Source organism: Zootermopsis nevadensis, unplaced genomic scaffold (assembly GCF_977971745.1).
Source record: "Zootermopsis nevadensis isolate Lab colony 2312 unplaced genomic scaffold, Znev_1.0 Znev_ptg000030l, whole genome shotgun sequence".
Lineage (NCBI taxonomy): Eukaryota > Metazoa > Arthropoda > Insecta > Blattodea > Termopsidae > Zootermopsis > Zootermopsis nevadensis.
This window is the reverse complement of record NW_028259162.1, coordinates 22,314,838-22,338,194: the sequence shown is the minus strand read 5'-3', so window position 1 is coordinate 22,338,194 and position 23,357 is coordinate 22,314,838. Positions and strand designations below refer to the sequence as shown.

At 43.1% G+C, this 23,357-nt stretch overlaps 1 protein-coding gene and 1 long non-coding RNA gene across 7 annotated transcripts in view; one reads left to right on the top strand and one right to left on the bottom strand.

Annotated features, from left to right (window-relative positions):
• Window positions 1-23,357, top strand: part of LOC110836352 (protein O-mannosyl-transferase TMTC2) — a 745,449-nt gene that overhangs the window by 218,506 nt on the left and 503,586 nt on the right. For all 6 annotated transcript variants that reach the window (XM_087359005.1, XM_087359009.1, XM_087359004.1 and 3 more), the window contains one exon: window positions 2,438-2,591. The gene's annotated coding sequence lies outside the window, so the exon portion shown is untranslated. The remainder of the gene's footprint in view (window positions 1-2,437; window positions 2,592-23,357) is intronic.
• LOC147872221 (uncharacterized) lies at window positions 19,963-22,230 on the bottom strand. Its single transcript, XR_015537901.1, has 2 exons — window positions 22,147-22,230; window positions 19,963-20,211 (listed from the first exon to the last, which is right to left on the bottom strand). It is a non-coding gene; the product is annotated as an uncharacterized LOC147872221 (long non-coding RNA).

Below are 23,357 nucleotides of genomic sequence, written 5' to 3'. Positions count from 1 at the left end.
ACTGAACCCGAAGGTTCATCACCGAATTAACCAAAGCCCTCCACCGGACCCTGTCCTGGGCCAACAAAATCCAGTCTCCTTCAACTCCTATCTCCCATAGATCCCGCCTGAGATTATCCTCCCATCTACGTCTAGGTCTCCCCAGCGGTCTCTTCCCCTCAGGCTTCCCGACCAGTACCCGGTGAACATCTTGCCCCCATCCATGCGTGCCACATGCCCAACCCATCTCATTCTTCTCGACTTAATCACCCTGACAATACTGGGGGAGGTTCATCTTTATGCAGTTTTCTCCACGCCCCATCGTCTTTTCTCCTAGGCCCAAATATCCTCCTCAAACACCTGCAATCTGTGTTCCTGCCTCAGAGTGAGAGACCATGTTTCGCACCCATACAAAACAACAGGCAGAATTATTGATTTGTATATTTTAATTTCCCGTGATAACAATTGAAGAAAATGTTCGACTTTTACGAAACTTTACACAAATATCAGACTAACGAAATCTTCAGGACTTTGAAATTCCTACCATAAGTAATAGAAAACTTACGGCTGTGTGAACTTCTTAGAGATAGCAGCGCCATTACGTATTGTGATTTTTGGCGATACGTTTACGAGAGTTTGAAACTGTACAACCAACTTCTGCGAAGTTACAACGCTTCGAAACAACCAGCACGTTTGCCACGTAAATTCGACGCTTAGTTTCCAGTTTGCGAGCTGTGACTAATGCCAGAGGGCCGTAACATTTGTATGAGAAACATTTTCTGAGGATGTCAGCAATTATAAAAACGTACCAGCAGTCCGTGATGCTGAGGTCTTCTGGCACATACAACGCCGTCGGGATTATTAATTCCATAGATGGAAATATTTTAGAGCAAATTAGGCATCAGAAGTCGCTGCGAGAATCCAGTGCAATGGCGCGGGATTCCGTGTGTCAGTTCCTGTCTTCCCAGCTGAAGTTCTGTTGTGTTGTTACGCAATTAAGTAAGGAATTGGCGTGTTTCTTCCGGCGACGAGAGACCGGATTCCACGCCGCAAGTGAAGCTGGTTGTCACTGAGGAATGCGTTTTGAGTTCCTAGAGGAAGGTGCCAGGTTCAAGTGCCAGCTGAGACGAATTCGCCTTCTTCTGGTATGTTCATTTCCTCAGCCTCTTCAGACGTATTCTGGGACAGTAACCTAGGACAATTTGCGACATTTCCTCCACTTTCTTCGCGATTACCATTTTTCCAAAGACACTTTAGGGTCCAATAATTGCCCAGAGTTTATCAGTTTTCGAATCTTTTTCGTGCTGTGTCCTGATCGGAACTGAGTTATAGAACAAGAATGGTGCGCGGCCTTCTGTATTTCCCAACGACTTGGATGGAATTATTATGGGTATCAGTTTTCCATTTTCCAGAAGTTGCCTTTCTTTATTGGGGTTCCCATTTGGTAGATCCTCCCCTCCCCCGTCGGCTGCACAACGATCCTTTCCGCCGCCCCCCCTCCCCCGCGCGACTGGTAACGATTCCAACAACGGGTTCGATGTGCTCGTACAGTCACGTGATATTCCAGGGGGACTGTCAAATAATTTCCCAATAATTTCTTTCGTCTCATTTTCGTACCCGAACGAAGTTAAGGTCTGTCTTCCAGTCAATCATTTCGTGTAATGTCTCGTTTGAAATGAAATTAAGTAATTTGTGGTGACATTGATGATGAGGTGGACGGACGTGTTCCAAATCGTTTCTGTTACCCACGCGTTCGCTTGGAGACTGACAGAAAACAAATGGAACGTCAGTCATTTGACTCTCTCGTCGTGCCTGGAGTTCGAACTACCGATCAGTTGATGGCGGTACATTTTATATTGTTTTTGTGTACGGGCCGTACGAGGCACGCGGCTGCCTGGGACAGACCACACCAGACGTAGGCGATCCAGGTACTGTGTCATCGGCGACTCACGTGTCTAGGCTGAGTGTACATTTGTGCGAAGGAAATACAAAGAAGATGCCATGTGTCGACTGAAGAGAATTTTGATGATTTTCGTGCAAGATCGCCAATGAAATCAACGACGGAATTCGTCCAGCAAGCTGACACTTCGGGCTGATAAGCAGGAACTGCTACAAAATTACCGGAGCTTCGCCCGTAATAAATAACGAGCGGTACAGCTACGAGGTTGAATTTTTGCGGTTGGTTTATCCAGTCAGTGAATGTTCTTTACAACAGAAGCGTGGATTCTGGTAATGCTTATGAACGTGCGTGATAGCAAATTCTGGCTTTCGGAGAAACACACAAACACGAACCACCATTTCATGGTCTGGAGGTTCGAAGGCGAATAATTGCCACTTCCTTTTAGTCCAGAAAGGAATTGTCATTTGACGTGAATTTCGTTTTTCCCAGAGTTAACAGAGGGAGAAATATTTACCGTTGGTGAGGCCTTAACTCACGTCTTGCAATTTTTATTTTCAGGGGAACTTGAAATCGAAGCGGACATGACATCTACTCGAAGAACATATTCAGGCAGAAAAATCCAGGACTTTTCCCAGAAGACCTACAACGTTCGAAACACAGCCCACGATTACGAACAGAAGGGGAACTCTTCCAGCACATCGTCCTCCAACTGGTAAGTTTGCCTAAAAGCTTGTGGTTTTCCTCATTCTGCCTCATTTCGATGCCGTAATCATGTCCTTCTGTGTTTATTGAAGACAAAGAGCTTAATGCAACCGAGAATGCATTCGTTTGGAGGAAAACCACGAAGATACCCGGTAACGACAGCCGGTAAACCGAATGAGGTCGGAGCCGGGTTTCTTCCCGGACCGTGCACGTCCTTCGTGTCACGTAGAGTGTACACAGCGTGGCGGGTGGCAATCAAGGCACGTACGTATTGGTTACGCCGGTCGCGAGTGTGGAATTGGGACACCTCCTGAATACGCAAGCTCGAGGTGGCGAAGGCCCATCGGCTTTTCCTGCACGTGGCGAGAAACAGGTTGACTCTCTGCTTGGCAGAGACACGCTTCTGGAAAAAATACGTGCGTGCTTATTTTGATGGGACTTCAATTTATTTCTGAGTTAATTGCTACCAGACGTCGGAGTGTTGTCTACTCGATTTCATGGACAAATTAGGAAAATAATTAGTTCATCTGCATTTCAGTGCTCCGCGCGTGATGGGCCTAATAGTTCCACAGGTTATATAGTTCATCGTCGCGGAGAAATTGCCGTTCGTTCTTTGGGTGTGTTCTATTATTCTGTACAACGTGCTTGAACGTCTAACAAGTTACAGTGTAATAAAAATAAACTCATACGTGATAATTTTATTCTGTGCACGATTAAAACAATTCCTTGTTTAAATTTATGTAGTGGCACTTCATTTTATAAAGCATGACTTATGCCCACCTTTATTCATTTGTGCGTGCTTCTAACAATTCGCGGGATGTGCGAAGGAACATTAAATGGGTGGGAAGGCACGAGACCTAAGAATTAAGGTACGGAAATGCCATTAAGTCCACGGAAAAGCCAACAAGAGAAAGTTTTAAAACGGCGAATTGAGGAATTGCTGTCCGTTATCTGTCTGGGACAGTGGAGCTCCGTCGCTGGCATCGGACACACGTCAGTAAATGCTTCCCTGCAGATCAGGGTTGCCCATCCTCTTCCAGGGGCCCACATTCGTGCCATCCTATCGACTCGCGGACGGCGTGGTTTTAAATTAGGACAGATTCTTGAAGCGCCGTGGCGAGTCATTATAAATGCCGCTAAATGGCATTTTTACGTGTTGTTGCAGAAAACATATTTAATCTTATTTAGTCGTAGTCAGACGTCTCACACTGATTTTACTTCAGTATTCGTTCAGTATCAGTTTTATATTGCGTGTGTCCAGCTGTTTTTCATGAAGACGCAGTTTCTCACAGCGTTGTGTGCTGCCAGATTCTGACAAAACGTTTTCTGATCGCAAGTGAGCGATCTTATTCGCATCGTTACAAATATGCTCGCGGTCCGGGCAGAACAAATCGACGGGCCACATGCGACCAGCGGCCCGAGGGTTGCTAAACCAGCTGGTGTAGAACATTTCCAAATTTTCGGTTTTCGGTATTGAACGAGTAAGCTTTCCGGCCTGGAGTGTTGCAAGCTGTAATTTTGTTCCTGTGCGTTTATCCGATTTGTACTTACAGGATATTGGGTGTCTGGAGAGAGTTTGAAGTTGCCGTGTGTGATTAATTAGCCATAAAAGAAATAAAGAGAGGCAGATCGAATTGAGTAGGGCAACCGCCTCTCGCCTCAGCCCCGCTTGGCTCAGGCAAGGCGGACAGACAGACAGACAGACGCCTTGCACCCGATCAGCGAGACCACTACAGACACCTTTTTTGAATCCTAGTAAAGACACTTTTTATTCTAACGGTTTTCATAATTTAATTTTCCATGCGTTCCTAACGTTATCTGAGGCTGTATTTAAGTATCTTCGTAAATATTTACCCTCCTGTCTGATAATTTACCTCGTATTGCTGACTTTAGTTCTCCATTTTTGTTGACTGATTTGTGTACGTGTGTGTTCTTACACAAGAATTTTTTTAAATCCGTACACGGTCGTGTATATCTTTTTTGTTTTTGACAGTTCTGTTTGTCGTTCCAAAAGGAAGTTTCCTCCCAAAACATGATTTAGCAGTTTCTTTAAAATTGACAGCTATATTTGGGTACAATTACCCGTGTTCGATTTTCTAACGATGGTAATTGAATAAACTTCATTTGCATACGCGTTCCACGTTTGCAACTTTATTATTAACTGAGCTGCCCGCGTAGGACTACTGTTTGTGAAATCCTCATGGATATATTTCACAAATTTAGAACTTGAGATCTTTCACGGTAGTAAGGTACTCGCAGAATCATAATTGTTACAGCTTTCTGAGTCCAGACGATAAGTCACGTCTTACCACGCAAAACTGTGCAATAGAGAATCTCATTTGCTCCGTTTGTTAACGGGAGCTGGCGTTCTTACTGGACGCCGTAATCGTAGCACCCTGTATAACCAGCAGGCGAGTACTTTTTTGTTACTTACATTTATTTTAGGACGTCTGCTTGTCTGGCCGACACACGATTTACGTTTTTATATTCAGAAACGACACTGAAATTATCCCAAATAACATCGTTTTAAGCTTCTGTTTTAAAGATGCATACATGACGGTTTTTAAAATTCTGAAGTAACGGCAACTTTATCGAAACTTAATGTGGGATTCTAAAAATGTACACCTATGTGAAGCTGTGTATTCAAAAATGTCTAACTTCTGGCTCTGTTCGTAGTTATTGCTCCTTGATTAAATATTTTCACACGTTATGTAGTATCGTTACGTGGATTTAACACGTCAAATGTTAATCACGCAGGACCCCGGCCGTTGAAACTCATAAAGACTCAATTATTTGCTTTTAAATACTGAAGAATGGCCCTGTCGCAGGCAGGGCCCAGTTTTGAAACTACGGACCTCCCGGATACGAAGTATGATCTCCAGTCAGCTGGGTGACTTTACCTCAGTTGTAATTTATGTTAACGTAATTATTATTGAGGACCGGGGAACCGAAGGGAAGAATAAGAATAGGAATGAACGCGGGTAGGGATGATTAGACGTGTAAGTGCATTAGCGTCGCAATTGCTTCGGCATGCAAGGGGGTGGGAACCCTCTGTCAGCCTGACTGTGCTTCTCCACATCAGCAGATGTTCCAGGGCAAGTAATTTGATCCGTCGTTTTACAATGGAAGCCATGAATACAGAAAACGTGCGATAAACAGCGAGGAGATGTTGATGGATGGCGTTCCTTCCACTAGAGTAGGCTCGACTAAATTACGTTCTCGGCGCGGAGATACACCGTGACATGGACCAGTTAGCATCTCACACGGCTGACAGTGAAACATCGCCTAATAACTCCCAGATCTGTCGAAAACATCAAATGGTCGTTCACCTTCGGTGTGACGGCTTTACGGAGGCCATAAGCGTTGGACGAAACGAAGTTACGGCCGATTTTGTGACCTAAAACGAGTAACTCGGAGGTTCAGCAGCGCTAAAGAAAGGCCCTTCGCTGGACCAGTTCTTCCAGATCATCAGAACTAACTCGTATCTTTATTCGCGCCCGATACAGTAACTGAGCGGTAGTTAGCATGCACCATTTGTACAAAATCTGTGGAATAAGGCGTTAAAGTCAAATGTACTTTGAAACCTGGTAGTTACAGCGACCTTTATCATTAATACTTGGGCGAGGCCCAAGTCTGTCTGTCTGTCTGCGCCAAGTGAAGTTCAGAAGAGATTTGTTCCTCTGCAGACACTGCATTGCTAACCTCTAAAACGGGTTCCAAAGGTCTTGAGGAGTGGCAATGGGGCTAATGGCGGAGGTGTTGCAGATCGGCTTCTGTTGACTCATAATAGTCCATAGTCTAAGCAGCAATAATTACGAGCTTAAAAATCTGTACTCCTCCCCCAGTATTGTCAGGGTTATTAAGTCGAGAAGAATGAGATGGGTGGGGCATGTAGCGCGCATGGATGGGACAAGAGGTGTGCACCGGGTATTGGTCGGGTAGCCTGAGGGGAAGAGACCTCTGGGGAGACCTAGACGTAGATGGGAGGATAATCTCAGGCGGGATCTATGGGAGATAGGAGTTGAAGTAGACTGGATTTTGTTGGCCCAGGACAGGGCTTTAGTTAATTCGGTGATGAACCTTCGGGTTCGGTAAGCCATCTGGTTGGTTGGGTCCACTATTTGGGAAGCCTGAGGGGAAGAGACCGCTGGGGAGACCTAGACGTAGATGGGAGGATAATCTCAGGCGGGATCTATGGGAGATAGGAGTTGAAGGAGTCTGGATTTTGTTGGCCCAGGACAGGGTCCGGTGGAGGGCTTTGGTTAGTTCGGTGATGAACCTTTGGGTTCGGTAAGCCACCTAGTTGGTTAGTTAGTTAGTTAGTTAGTCTAAGTAGCAATAAATACTACAGATGGCTTGTTAACATCGGACATAGCCCGACGCTGTTGTTTAGACATTTATTACCGGAACGACCTAAGAACAAAATCTGTTGACTCTTATGATGGTGTATGTTCGTCGGATTACAAAATAATGTGTTTAACGGAGACGTTGTTAATGACAAAGTGCCTCGATGGCTCTTCTGCATTATCTGTAGGTTGGTTATGACGTGCCAGACGTTTGTTCTCCATGTATGTAGTAAAACGTCAACTTTAGAGTTACTGAGAGGAACACCTGTTTAATTTGATACGTATTGTCATTCTGTCTCGAGTTCCATGTTACCTGTGACACAACCTGTGAAACAGTGACGTCGCGACGGTTCCTGAAGAGGGGGAGACATCCGGACCCAATGTAACGTGATCGTTCCACCTGAATTTAACTTCGATCGTTCTCTTCTGCATTTCAACATCGACCGTTTATACGTGAAAATGTAAGGGATGACGTGGTGTAGAGGGAGCACCAGTGAAAATCTCTCGAAATCGATTACTGTGCCTGTAATTCCAGGAAAATTAAGCAGGTGGTGTTATTGGATCCGTCTGTGTAGTTTCACTGCCTGCGTGTAACGTTCCTTTATACGATCTCACAGAAGTAATTAGATGGAAACCGTATCCCACTGCTCGCACAGCTACTTTGTTGTTAATTGCAACAAGAGATTTAACAATTACGTGGATCTGCTGTGTACGAGGCTCGTGGAATTGGACGCAGTTGAGCAGCGTCTGAACACAGCGTCACCGGGCTAATAACGTAGGCTTAGTCGACGGGATCCAGGCATGGACACGTGTCTCAGTTTTCGCTGACTTTCCCATTTGAGTGCCCACAATGAAGGATAAAAACAAAGATGGCTGCCTTCTGGGTGATGATGTAGCCAGCAAGGACCTCCGCAACGCCAGGGTACACGGCGCTACAACCCAGAAGGCGTATTCGACTCCTTGAGAAACTCAAATCTCACGAATAAACGTATTCAGGGACACTCCTGCATTCGACAGGGATGTGATCTGAGTGGGTAATTATGGATCATGTGATCAATTATGATGTCTTTTTTTCTCTCTGTTTTAATTCGTTGAACTTGCATTTGAATCGCTTTTCGCGATTGGTGTGCCGGAAACGAGAGAGAATTTTAAAGTTGGGGGAAGTTGGTCGCCGCTGTAGCAGCAGTCAGACTTTGGACTGAGGCGGACCGAGACGTGTCGCTCGTGGGCTCAATCGGCATGTCAGGTATCTGCTTGCGGCTCGGGACGATTTTCCGCGGGGGCAAATCAAACAAAGTCATTTAAATATGTTGCAGGGAGCTCTGCCCCGAATGTGGACGGAATGTAAGTTTTCCAAGCAACGGTTTAAAGTAATTAATGTCTTCTGCAAATTACCGAGAACGCCTGAGCGGATTTTCATTAAATTTTGCAAGCGGATTGTAACTTTGAAGGCTTTTCCAAATACGTGGACCAGTCTCTTCGCCCGTGATGTCGTCATCTCACACGATATCAGCTCAACCGATAGACAACATTTTCGGAACCCGCTCAAATATCACTGACTGCAGACAACTGTGATGTCATTCGTGTCATTTCCAAAGATAGGAGGCCGGGGTCAAACCGGGACCTTCTGAACACTCAAGTTGTACGCTAACTCTAGCTGTTTTTCATTGTTTGAATCGAGAATGATGATGAGTGCTGGAATTTTGGGTGGTTCGGGAGGCACTCAGATAAATTGAGAGACTGTGGCTAATGGCGCCTGTGTGAGGGAACCGTAGAGGTCGATCAGGTTGGACAGAATATTATAAAGAGATATTACGTATTGGCTGACATTATGGGGGCAGACGCGGTTACCGCAGTCGGTTGTAGGTACAGACAGTAATTTCTTGCTGAGAATAAAGAAAGATTTAGAGTAATTGGGTGTGTGGCGCATTTGGTGTAAGGGACAGTGGAATGAGAGACTTCACAGGTTATAAAATATCTGAAAATGTGTCAGTAGAGCAAGCGACGTAGACATTATTAGCCTACCAGAATAAATTGGCTGCGACAGTCAGCGGGTCGACTTTCAGTGACCTGGAATACGGATAAGGCTTCAGATTATGGAGTGAAATGTTCCGTACATTTAGACCCAGTGTAAGGATTTAGTAGCCAATTGAATCGCACCTCTGTTCCGACCATACAAGGATTCGTCACGCAGTTTGAGTTCAGCGCAGTTTATAAATTTGTCACCCAACGCGGTGGGCACGCAGACACAGCTGTCATCTAACGCTGCTTTTGGTGTGGCGGCGATCACTTCTGGTCGGATGTTGACCGTCGCGCAGTTGCAGTGGAAAATTAAGCTGCCTGATACTGTAAACATCCGAAAAGCGGGCGGTGTTTCTCGGAGGCTAGAATATAGGATATATTTATACATTTATTCTATCTATCGTAACTGTATCGTAAAATTTCGCTACATGAAGCTGCTCTACACTTTGCTCCAGTTTTAAACATTATTAAGGCGTCTGGTTTGAAATTTGGACTTTAGATCCGTGAACGCAGTGACAGTTTTCTGACCGAGCTCCGTATTTTGCACTTTTTTTCATGATCTACGTAAACTACTTTTGTGTTAAAGTGTCCACACACGACGTGACGCCTTTTCTTAAAAGCGAGTTTGGCGGTAAGTTAGGCAACCACCACGAGGTCTGTCGCTGCGTCCTCCGGATGAAGGATAACATTAATAATGTCTGTTCGGACTTTAAAATCCCGTGTACTTGTTCCAGCGATCAGCTTGTTTGTGTGAAAAGTGTCTGAATTTGCATTTGGTCTCAGATAACAAATCACAGCCGTTTTGATGGTTGGTAGCACTGCAGCTTTATATCGGTGGGTTCGATTTCGACCAGAAAACGAAATGATAAATTCGACTCTGGTCTTCTGGGTGGTTGCTGTCTTTTCAAAGGAACGTGTCGCCTTCATCTTCAAGATGTGTTGTGCCGCAAAGATGGCATCGCAACCCAGAAGACATATGATATCTTCACCATCGTCAGCATAAATTCTCACGTGTTTCCTGATTAATATTGAAACATGTTTACCGAATCGCCGTCGAATCCTGAAACACGGCCTTAATATAAAGCACGAAAGTTTTCTCTCACATTCTGTTCAATGCGTAATTTATGGACAATCCGTCATGATTAAACGAACCCACAATTATCCTAAATTGCAACTGAAGCATCTCTTGTAAATATATCGACTCAGTTTACTGGTTTTCGAGATTATACATGAGTCATTTTATCCTTTTGAAGTATCTGAATTAGTTTAAAAAAAGCAACGGAACGTATTCATAATATTAGCGCCACCGTTGGCTGAATTTGGTGTTGTTTTGAATGCGAATGCATTAATTCTTTTCCGCATTTCGAACTCTTTCATGAAAATGCAGGCACGCTCAGTTGTTCTGACAGAAAGGAAATGTTTCATCTTTGTTTTGTGTAGCAATGCTGCTGTTACATTTAACCACAAGCGCGTTCTATAATTTGCAGACTCGACATTGTTTGTGCCATACAAAAATTACAACACTACGAGGGGGGGGGGGGAAACAAGCCTCTGGTACATTCTAATTAAATTGGTTGGTCTAATGAGTGACAGACGGACAAAATGGTTTTGGTGCTAATATGCCGTGAAACCGATACGCTTGTAGTGGGTGGGGGTTGAGCATGATGGAAGTAGCGTTACAGGCTAGTTCAGCGGGTTGGGGGTCAGCGGAATATGGAGTTCAAACGCGTGAGCCACCGTCTAGAGCGGTAATGAATTATTACTGGAACCTCATACCTCTGTGACCCTCTTGTTGCCTGCCACGGTTCTCGACGTATGAACTTCGATGAATGAGAGCAGTGCTACGAGAATACACACTCACACGTTTATCCTCTGACTACGACAGCTCTTTCGTTCAGTCTTCACTGCGCGATTCGCGGTTCCACACCCCTCTGGTGCATTTCTTACTCACTCTTTTGAAGATCGACCACCAAATGTCAAAAGAATTTTGGAGGAGTCGTGATTGGTTAAGGACTGTACACAGTCAGCATTTCCAGTACTTGGCATGTCGTTCGCCACTGCAAAAATCAGTTCAGGTCCTTTAAAATTCCATTCCGCCCTCTCCAGATCACAGACTGGGACACATCTGGAAGCAGTTCTTAACAGGGACGCTTTAAGGCTACCCTTGCACTTCGTGTTGACTGACAAGGCATCTGACTCTTTTAGGATAGCTTCCTGACAGCAGATAAGAGCGAAATTCAAGGTCTTTTGCCTAGTGCCACAGTTACGGAAACACTGATTAACACTTCATTAATAAATCTGGTGGATCTATTGTATTAATTAAGGGAGGACACACACACGGACACACATGTAGATATTTTTTGGAAATCTTTTTTTATCCTGAATTAAATGTCTGCGTTGTTCTTATTATTTACACACTTACACCAAAAAATGTTGCACAAAGAAAGTACCTTTAAAAAATAAATTTTTCTCAAATCATTGATTTTTATGTGTAAAAGTTCAAAAGAATCAATATCTTATTGACATTCAAAATGAGTTGTCAATACTGTTTTTTTATGGCTAGTAATTTTGTGGTTTTCAGTGGAACGCGTGATCTCATTGTTTGTGATGATGGCTGTCCTCTGGGTTGTAGCGCCGTGTAATTCGGTAGAAGTTTACCACCGTTTCAGATGTCCTTGCTGCCTCCGTCATCAGGGCGATGAGTGAAGTTTACTCATGTACACGGCGCTACAGCCTAAAAGACGGCCATCTTTTTATTCACCGCCGTGAAAATCTCAAATCCCAGTACATTCCAAACAAAAAAAGTCTTAAAATGAACTTGGAAGTATACGTAAATACTTTCACATTCTTGAACACAGTCTTAAAAACAACGAGCAAGTGATTTGCACGGTTTTAACATGAAACAAACTCCTCTATTTATAAATCCACGGAGTTGTTGAGTGACTGAGCAGGAATAGATTTTACAGTGGCGACTAACATTTTGCATAATTGCATTTCTGCTTCTATCTGATTTTCCACTGCATTGACCATCGATCAAACCCCGACATAATTAACTTACATTTCTACGTCTTCTCCGTTATCGCGTTACAAGTGAATCAGATGCTCCGCTCTGATACAGATCATTACATTTCGTTACACTGACATTCGAAGATCTTCGTTGGGTCCACGTGAAGTTTAGTCATAGTCACTGGAACTCTGCTTGACTGACCAAATTTAGGATTTTTCGTTCCAATATTGCCACTGACAGTCTGTTTTAAACATTTCCTTCGTGGATTAATGTGAGACACGTTTAGAAATCGTTATAACGAACTTTGGTCAAAGTCTTTCGGATTTGTGTTGAAGGCTGAAGGTGTTAAGAAAGCTGTTGAGTAATTCACTTACTAACTGAAATTTTTACTTTGTTTGAGAGTAAAGATGGCTGTCGTCTGGGTTCTTGTGCCGTGTATTATGATAAAAGTTTTCAGACGCGTATCGTCCTGATGATGGAGGCAGCAAGTACGTTGAAACAGCTGTCTTCGGACTCACTCTCTAGATTTTTTCCACGATCCAAGTTAAAAATGTAATTAATGTAGGCCAATGCGTATTCGTGTAGTGAGGTAGTCGCAGCCTTTGAAGCCAACGGCCAACGCTCGTGTCACATTTAGGTCACGTGACTGCAGTTAGCAACCTGATATTTTTATACTGGGAAGTTATAACACGGCTTTAGCCATCTCGTGTGCTTATTGTATGAAAAGTCACATCTAAAATTACATTTGCTGTATACGATAAGCTAACAGAGACAAACTAGCGTTCAAAAGCTGATATGAAGCTTTTTTTTGTCAAAAAAATTAAATGTAATTGAACTCTGTTAGTGTTTGTCATCAACATCATCATCTGTGGCTTTACAAGGCTTTGAAGGGCCTTGGGCCACCTCCCATGTGGGAGGTTACTTGATCTATTTAGACATTTGGCGGGACTCCTTGGCCGAATGGGGAGGGGGGGGGGTTGCTACAAATGTAAATTTCAAGTGCCTCCCAGCACTGGTCCACAGACTTCTGTAAACGGGAATCGAGGTAGGCTATTTCATTTTCCTTGATTACCTGACCACCGTTTCAGGAAATGCAGACAAATTTAGGGTGAATACAGAATGGACTCTTCTGTATATGCATGGCATCGTACCCACTCATTCTGATTGCGTGCGTTAGCTTCTCCGGACTTCTCTTGGACTTTTATTCTTCTGGACGTGATTTTGTCGGTCTCCTTTTTATTCAGAGCATTCAGACCCCATTGTCATAACATTCATGAGGCAATTTGTGGCTGTTCCTGGGTCTACAACTGAAGATTTGTCATGTCCATCTGCATGATCTCCGAAAGAGGACCACTGTTTGTCGTATTTCGTAGGCTGGTGAAATATCTTACATGTTATTCACCGAATGTGAATAAAATATTACTTTGTCCATCTCCACAAAAGAAGAATAAGAATAAGAAGTACGGACTTTACGTGTTCATTCGCTACTGAAACGTAAAATGAAAGACGTTCGTGGTGTTTGGACAACATCTTCTGGTGTCGAGACAGGCAATGCAATGTTTCATTCTCATTACTCGTGTTAAGACAACATTATTTTGACCATGAATACTATTCTTCAGACGGTGGGTCAAAGGTCAGAAGCACCTGGTTATACCGGATAGTACGGAAGAGTTGTGGGGGTCTGCGAAGGAAGAGAGATATATCAAATCGTTGTGACCAATAATAGTAATTAACTGACGATGGCTAAGGAATTTCTCAATTTTTGTTTGTTCTCTCATTCTTTGTTAATTTTCAACGAATAAGTTATGCTGCTTATGGGTTATAAGCCCCGGAAAAAGGATTTCAGCATAGGCTGAGTCCTTTGACGAAGATTAAGAAATGAGATCTGATCTTTCGAAACACACCTTCGGCACATACAGGGCACCAGAAAAAACCCACTTCTTAAATCTGAAATGTGGTATTTTCACAGCGGTGAAATGTTTTCTTGTGGTGTTCTGCGTTGTGGTACCTTCGTTTCGGACGAATATATCGCCTCTGTCTTCAGGAACGTGAAAAGCAGATTCCAGAACTTAAATGTATTAAACACATAACAAAATAAATTGCCCAGATTCTCGAAACGTGTCTCGTAAGAATATCGAAGATGGTTTTGCTGTAATCTTCGGTTTCTACGCCGTGTGGACTTGTGGGTGCATATAAAATTATAGCGAAACGTTTGTATGTTCCTAGAAGTCCACACGGCGCCACCGCCGAGGAGAACACTGTTGACATGTGAAGAGATATTTTCTGCCCTCCGAGGGTAGGCTTACGAGCATATTCCGACTATAGTCCATCGTGCACATGTTCTACCAATATTTCTTTTTACTGACGGGCTGTAGATTAGAACTTTTATCTGGCATTCCTCTAGATGTTCTGTCCACTTGTCTGCAAAGGTTTAATCATCATCTCATCGCGAATGTGTGTAGTTCACCAATGTTGTTATTATTTATTGCGTGTGATTGAATTTGGCTCTTCTTAAAACTGCCAGTTCTAAAGACTGTGTCCACCTTTCAGCTCTCTCTTTCTACTTCCATACAGCGGAGTTGTTGAAAACCTGATTTTTCGTTTCCTGATCTACCTTTCAGAATTTCTTTAAATATACTTTATATTGCGCTTTTCAAATGGTACGTTACTCATGAACTCAAATCTTCTGCCAGCACGATCTCCTTTCGGATACGCCACGACCTTAGCTTCCTTTTTCGATAAATCAGACTAAAATATTTACTAAATATCTGGAGTGAACTTCATTATTGAAGCTAATTTTCTTCGCTGTGTATTATCACCTTATTATCTGCAAATAGTAACGTCTTTAAAATTATATTTTTGTATATTTTCTCGCCTTTACTTGTTATCAGCATATCCACAGTGTCTTCAGTATACACATATGTGATTTTTTTTCTTATTTGTAGTGTTCTGTCTGAGGACAGGTCCAAATGAACAGGATCCTTCCATCCTTTTCTCTTCTCGGACTGGGACCTGTTCATATACGTTCTTGGCAGATGATCCAGAAGTGGTTTGCCATTGCCTTCTTCTGTGTGTGAATGGAGTAATTGTTGGGATGCCACGGAGGAAAACTCCGTGTTGCCTAGACCACGGCCTTGCCCAACACAAGTTATAAATTCGGGCACCGCCGGGAATCGAATCAGAGATTCCAGGATTACATGGCCAGCGTTCTAACCGCTAGACCATATGTGATTATGCATGTGATATTAAATATTCGGCGACAAACTACATCCATCTGCTAGCACCTGACTCATTACAGTTTCATTCTTTTGTTGTTTGGAACGAATGGAGTCTCTTTGTGCAGACTTGGGATTTACTCTTGTTGCTAAAATTATTCTGTGGACTTTTTTTTTTAAAGAATTGGGCGTCCGTGAGCACTAAATGATATGCGCCGAAATGAACTTGTGATTTAAAATGCGGTATTCACAGGGCGACTTTTTATAAGCAATAGTGACGGAGAGGCGACGCACGGTGTAAGATCTACTTGTTCCGGTGGTCCATGAGGCTGTCTGTCGTGCTTCCAAGACTGTACTGCGTCAGACTTTGCGAGCCGGGAACGAGATCTCGCGCTCCCCGAGGATCTTCATAAAATTATGCTCCCTCCTGCTCGAAGCGCTGCTTGGGGCCATAAAATCCCCAGTAACTCATACCCATAAATTCAAGTAATTATCTACGTGAGAACGTTAAGCGATTCGTCTTCCTAAGACCTTACAAAAAGGGACAGCAAATGAAGTTTTATGAATTATAATAAAGTCCCATACATGTCAAGTTTCTACACTAAACTTAATTTTTATGGTTTATTGGATTTTGAACAATTTACATGCAATCGTTTATCTGGTCTCGTTACAAACCATAAAGGAAAATGTGAATCTCGGAAGGTCCTTAGTTAGATGCTTCCAACATATTTATTGCGACTCAGAGGTGAAGGTGATGGGATTCCCCTGCCCTGCGCGCAAGGGATGCCCCATTCTCTGGCCGTGATTTCGCTCATGTCGAAAGGGAGCGCGAAATCCCACACAGTGTTACTATCGACTGTTAGTAATAGTTGGCGGTAAAGTTCTCTTAAAAATGGACGGATCATATTGTAAATCTGTCTGTCGATTTTAGCGCCAAACTCTTACGTGTTTCGTTGGGGGATAATTTTTAGTTAAAACTGATAATAGGATCTGTGCATGCGGAGATTTTACGAAACTCGCAGACCATTTTTTCTTTTCAAAATAATTGAAGCAGCTTTAAAATGCAAGTGTCATTAAACTTGAAATACTTACGACATAAGTCAACTATCACTTTCGCAAATGTTTCACGAGCAGATTAAATTCCTCTCGGTTCAGAATGGTTTATCTATCGTCTCCTATTGTCTAAACAGGCAATGACTCAAATATGATTCCTGTTATTTTGTTGTATGAGTGTGGCGAAAGTGCGTCTGTTAAGGGCGAAAAATGCTTCCTCAGAGGAAGGAGGTGGCACATAATTGGAAAGAACTGAGCAACGAGAAGGAAAATATCGGGTACTTTCGAAGGGAACGTGAAATTCTAACAAATCTGAATAAGAACTGAAGGTGAGAGACCTCGTGGGAACGCGGGACTTGGTTGAATTCGTCTGGCTCGGATAGGGGCCGGTGGCAGGCAGGGTGTTTTGAACGCGGTAATGAGCTTCTGGGTTGTGCAGAAGGGAAGGGTATTTGTTCTCGAGGAGGTTTATGCTCCGTGGACTTCGTTGGCGACATGATATTACAGCGCACTTCGGGAGTTTTCGTTTAACTGACGCATGGCGGCGAACTCCTTAAACTGTCAGAGGACAGGCCGATGAAAAATACAGGTTTTAAATTAGTATTCTACTGAGTATTTACTCGGTATAACGACTCAGAAGCTGTACACATCTTGGGTTTACTGTTTCTGTAACTCGACGAAGGAATTAGTTACAGATGCAGTAAACACGACTGATTTGGTATTCTGGGCGAAATTCAGTAACAAAATAAAATGACTCTGGCTTCTTGTAAAGAACGGCAATTGGCATGAAACAAGCAATGCGAGCAGTGGACCTGCGCTTTAAGAAAAACTCAGGTTACAAACCACGAGACTACAAAACTGTGTATGTTTCTTAGACAGTGAAGTCTATCATGGTTACCGTAACTACGTTCATATAATAAGTAAGCTGGTGATGTTTTGGATCAGTAACCGGATATGGAATTGTAATCAAGTCCTCGTGCGTTTATTGAGAATCCCTCGCCGTACGTATCACTAAACAGCACCGGTGGGAACTTGCGTGTCCCCACTGCATCATCAGTCGCTGCGGACCATTCCGATCAATCGAATCGATTAATCGATACACGCGCTGCAGCTCACACAAATTTTGTATACGGTAACAGAACTCTGATTTGGTTTAGCCGTGTCCTCTTAACTGAGTACGGCTGCCGTAGTGCGGAAGGAACAGCGATCTGGTGCTACTTGGGACGTCGTGACCGCAGCGGCTGTTAATGTTAGGCCAGAACCGATTACTTCAGGGGTTGAATGTGATTGGTTCCGGAGCAGGATGTTGAAGTTGATGATTTTCGAGGCGGTGAGTCCGAAGATGGCTGCTGTCTTCTGGGTTGCAGCGCCGTGAGGTCTGGGAGAATGTTACTGACGTTCCAGAGGTCCTTCGCCCCGGTGACGGAGGCGGTAAGGACCCCGGAAACGTCGGTAAACCTCTACCAGACTACAAGGCGCTACATCCCAGAAGACAGGCACCTTAAGGTGTTGCGGTTATGGCGAAGGGAGATTCGGCCCTCCTCGCTGCATCAGGAAATTGCGTACTTGCTATGAGGAAACGAATCTGGTTTACGATGTAGAAGCTTTAAAGGTAAATAAATATATTTAAGAAATAAAACCAGAAGACAACATCTCTACTCTCCGAACGTTAGTAGAAGGACAGGGGGTATAATTACAAAAATGTTTCGTCTGCACACATTCGCAATAAGATGAACCTCTTTAAGTGTGTTAAATAGCACATGACTTAATGTGTATTAATTGTCATGTAGCTGTTGATAAATTGGAGAACAATTTTGCAGAACTTTAATAGCATTAAATTCTTTAGGATACTTTCATAAATGACACGCGCTTCTTATATAGTAATAACTAATGTTCATCAGTAGAAGAGGGAGGGAGAAGTGTCTAATGTGATATGAGGCGAAAAGTGGAGGAATCCGAATTAACGACACCCGCCTAGATACTTCTGCTGTTTTCACACGACCGGATTGTCACAGCCCGAACTGAATATGAATTACAATGGACATTAAAGAATTTATGGATACGTGACACCTGACCTGTTGGTTTTTAAAGAATGATTTTAATAAGAGGGTTCGCCTGTTTTATTACTAGCCGTTCCATCCCATGACCCATGGGGTCATGGGATGGAATTCTGGTTAGGTCAAAATCTCCTTTGTCTCATGCAGCCTAACTATTTTTAATTACAGAACCAATCTCTTTCGTAGTGTTTTGAATTTTCCGAAAATCTGTAACCATAGTGACGGATGGACTGACAGACATGGTATAATAATCGAAATCGTGATACGTGCCTACAGTGGTTTTGTGTTTAGCTGCTGTGTTCCTTGTTTCGAGATGTATCCTGTTTGGGACTTGTGCCTTTCGCTCCATCCCCGTCTAGGTGGGGAAGACACGACAAGGCACAAGATGATGAGACGGAATTCGAAATGAAGGTGCGAGAAACGTGAATTGAATTCCTGGCTACAGACACGTGCTGGTACACGGGGGAAAACTAGGAGTTCTTGAGTTGCAGAGTTACAAGCCAGTTCATCTTCTTGCGAGTAGACACGCTTTTATTCGACAACATGTTTCAGGCACTGGCCTGTTTAATGACTTAAATGACTTTCACGAACCATCGGCAGCTGTCATTAAACTCTGGCGTAGTCAGTATTCTTTCTACGAATTTTAATAATTATCATATAAGTATTACTGATACATTGACAGCTCAGTATTCGTTATATTTTGTAAGCATTTGTTATTTCCCGAAATAAACACATCAGGGGAAGGGGAACGAAGTTTTCCACTAACCTCTGTTTACATTCGCCAGCGCATTCAACTGAACGCACATAATAGTGCGCCCGCAGTTATAAAAAGTGTTATTCTGTTTAATAATTGCTAATCGTGTGAAGACTCACAGTTGATGGAACGCTTCGTACACAGTGGCCACGTCTGGTGTTGCGACCGGCTTATTTCCCGGTAGTTCGCTCGCTGCCGCGGCGGTACGATGTCGTGGCGGATTCCACGTTCAGTACGTCGCTGTAGAGCGTCGGTATCTCATTAATTCTACTGCTCGATAAGTAATTTGTGCAGTAAGTTGTTCGTATTTTCTGCGATAAATTCCACCGTGGAATTATGGGTGCGGGACGGTGTTCGTCGTACGTTGTGGGTGTGGAGCTTCGTGGATGCGACGATGGCATTGAGGAGAACGCAGGTTTGAGGGCGCCTGCGAGTTTCTGAATGCGTTCGAAATGATTTTGCGTATTTCTGGGTCGACGTTCGCGGTGACACAGCGCAGTTAGCAATTTTATTCTGAACAGAAGAACGGTTTCATGTCTGTCGCAATGCACGGGGTTACAAGTTGCTTTCCTCTTAAATAATTATATAATCACCAAGGGCACAAAAGTTTACAGGTGAAAGTATCAGAAAGTGAACACATTTAAAATGGGATTTGAAGTCGTCTAACATTTTCTAAACGGCATCTGTCCGTTTCTCTCAGAAATGTATCGACTTTTCAGTTGACCTGAACTTTTGAAAATGTGGAGATATTACTGGTTTGTTTCAAACGAAAATTATACTGCGTAACATATTTTGGTGCAAGCCTCCCGGACATGCATTCAGTAGTTTTGGAGAAACACACGGAGATAAACATATATATGCAGCCTCACCATTGTTTGTTAGTATTGTAGGGGATTTCTGTAATTTGCAGGTTAAGACACGGCAACGTTATGAAGAATTTTGTTTGTTTGTTTATTGTTCAAGAACGTTACAGATTGCAACTAGCATCTTGGTTCTCGCAGTCCACATTTCTGCCGCTCAACTTTTTCATTTCCTTAGTAAAGCGGCGATCGCGGCTTCGGCGACCTTATGACCGACTTTCCCTTTCAAGATGTGGCCAGCTTCTTTTCCCACCTTCCCCGCCACGTGCGCCACCTTGTGCTCTATCTTGGTAAAACGGTTTCCTTCGACCAGCGCCTGTAAATACATCGCAACACTGTTATTAATTTTATCGAGTCACTAAAATTTAGGTTCTTTGCCCGCGCTCCTATTCGTGTAGACCCCGGCATTAGATGAAGGTCACAGGTCAGTGGTCAGTGTCACACCCCGTCCGCGCATTAGCCCCTCGGTTAAGACCGCCTCTGCCCTCTGGATAGGAGGCTGGTCTGGACCCAAGGGCTAGAAGAATAGTGCACTACGCGTTTCGACATTCTTCATACCATCGTACCGTACGCCTGCCACGCAGAACGAATTGAGAACGAAAGATTTGACTTCATTTAAAAGACGACTGTAGGCATACCGAATGATGTTTCGTTATAGGCCTCGAAAATGTATTACACCCGGTCGGGGTTTGGTACGGCAGTTGAAAGTTGTAACTGAGTCCGTCCGTCATAAGACGCTTGTAGTCGCTCAGCGTTTCATGAAATTCCGTCTTGTCAGAACCCTGAAGGCTCGTTAATGCTAAAAATATTTTTAATCATAATACGTCTGTAGAGAGGGAACGAACGGACAGAAAGGCAATGCGGTGTGATAAAAATATTTGTTTCGTGGTGGGAAGTGTAATGTTTGCTAATAAAGTGCGTCGAAGTCGACAATTAATTCTGTGAGGGGTTCGAAGCGTTGAACGTAGGTCTATTGACCGGATCGCTACACACTAGGTTTAAAGCGTAAACAGAATCGTCAGTCACCGGGGCAACTGATGATTCCTGTCCGTCTGCATTTTTCACTGTGTCGCTGCGATGAAATTGGGCAAGGTGGTCGGTTCGTTAGGATTTTCTCATCTTAACAATAAGCAGAGAGTGCATAATGTGGTTGTAACCTGTTGCATGTCTTTTCGTACTCCACGCTTTGCGTTCGGTTCGTTTATCTTCAGTCACTGTCATGTATGTTCTGCGTACAGCAAGACATAGCTAAGAACGGACGGTACCTATTTCATATTCTTTATATGGAAATTATAAGATCGGCATGATTTATTTTCAAAACTGATCAACGTAATTCTATTATTATAAAGCCTTTTGAGCCTTGACTGCTCATGGTGAATTTTACCACGTTCATATATGGCGCACTCGTAAAAACATATTCGTTCTGATAACAAAGGGCTCATTATCATCGTCACCAACACGGCAATTTGTTTATGTGGTGAATAAACTTCAGGTGGGTTTGATCTGATGTTCTCACGACCTGATGATGGAAGCAGAAAAGTCCTCCGAAACGTTGCTTAATTTCTATCAGACTGCACGGATTTAAAACCCAGAAGTCAGCCATTTTGTTACAACTGGATCTGAGCGCGAAACCTAACCTATCTCAGCTTAAGGGTGTACTTATTTAGTGTTTGAGACCGAATGGCTAGGGGACTATTTGAACCCAACGCGTACGCCATAAATATTCGTGCAATGCGTAATTGTCAAACCTTCAAATTAGAAGGACAAAATGATTTTTTCGGATGTCAAATTGTAATTCTATCCTAGTGGATATTTTACCCAGAAATGTATCAATAAATGACATTATTTTTCAATTTTCCGCTGGAGAAGCCACTCCCTTTCACTCACCACGCACGTAGACTTAATAAAACACGAATCGTGCTACGTTCTTGTCGCTGACACTCCGTTAGAAGTGCTCGTGGAAGCTGCTAAGTGGTGTTAGTACATCTATGATCATCACCGGGAACTTTGATTCCTCTGACGAAAAGCAAACACGCACCAACCAATCACTTCTGAGACTTGGATGCACGTGACTCGGTGAGATTTAAGCATTCTCATGCACTGAGAGAGAAAATTGTGGAAGAAAATGGCGCCCCGGAAGTTACTGACGTAATTTCACGTTCTGTATCCTCTACGATACTGACTTTGACTCACCATGACTTAACCATCAAAGGCAGGTTAATCTACGGCTGATGGAAAAGAACTGACTTACCCCCATCACGAGGAACAGCATGACGACGATCAGCTTGTAGTTCATGGTTGAATGGTAACTGCTCCACAGGCACGTGGTCTTATATATCGGAAAGGCGACCTTGAGAAAGTGCCGAGGAACGCCATCTGTTTCAGAGTAACGACATTTGTGTTAGCTTTGCGATTGTTCTGGTGCATGGGTACGTGTCCATGGTAATTCTTTTGAAATAACGAGTTTATAAAGTTTATAAAGGCGTCTGTCTACATCATATTCCTTCTACTTATTTCATACTGTAACGATACAGAGTTCTGATAAATTGTGTCTACTTGTACCAAACTGCAATTCGTCTTGAGCGAAATGTTTACGAAACTTCTTTGCATATGACACTTAACCACCACTTGGAGAATTCGTGAAAATTGTACCGTTGCATTGCGTTTGAGATATTCTTCATGCTAATGTCTTCACACATAACGTTACCCTGTGTTGTTCTCTGTGACGTCTTTACTAACATCTGGCTCACGATGTCACACAAAGTATTTAAAACATGGAGCGGTGAATTAAACAAGCATCAGATAAGAGAATGGTTTAAAAATGTCTCAGCTGTGCTGTAAGGCACTACAGATACAAAACATCGGGTAGGAAACGAGATTCACATACTATTAAAGTGTACGGAAACCGGGAGGTGGAGGGAACAGCTCCTGAGGAACATGTGGTTCACCGTTGGTGAAGAGTTGGCCTTCAAGAAAATTTTAAGCACTACGAATGACACGTAGGTCAGGGATGTAGGGAAATTTCTGTACAAAGTAAGATGTAAAAGACAGGTCAAAATTAGGAATTTAGAACTGCCACTGGGGTAGAAAGCAAGAGAACAATACGAAAGAGTTATGTAAATAGTATCAGGGATTAAGGAATAGTCATGTAGAGTAGCATTAGTGAATAGTTGTAGTAAGCAGTAGTGCGATTAGTGCTACGTATGTAAGGACTGTGGCCGTGAAAACCTGGTGTTAGGCGGCCACAGATCTCTGTATATAGTTCTAAACCAAATATATTATTATTATATATATATAATTAGTGGTATACACTCTATACGTTTATATGAACTAGGAATAATGTTGTATATGGATTACACCACATATAATTAGTTAGATTTCTTTAATAGTCATGTTCCGTAGACTGTTAACTTGCAATAAAATAATTATGTGATGTGGTAATTGTATTTGAACCTAACCTAA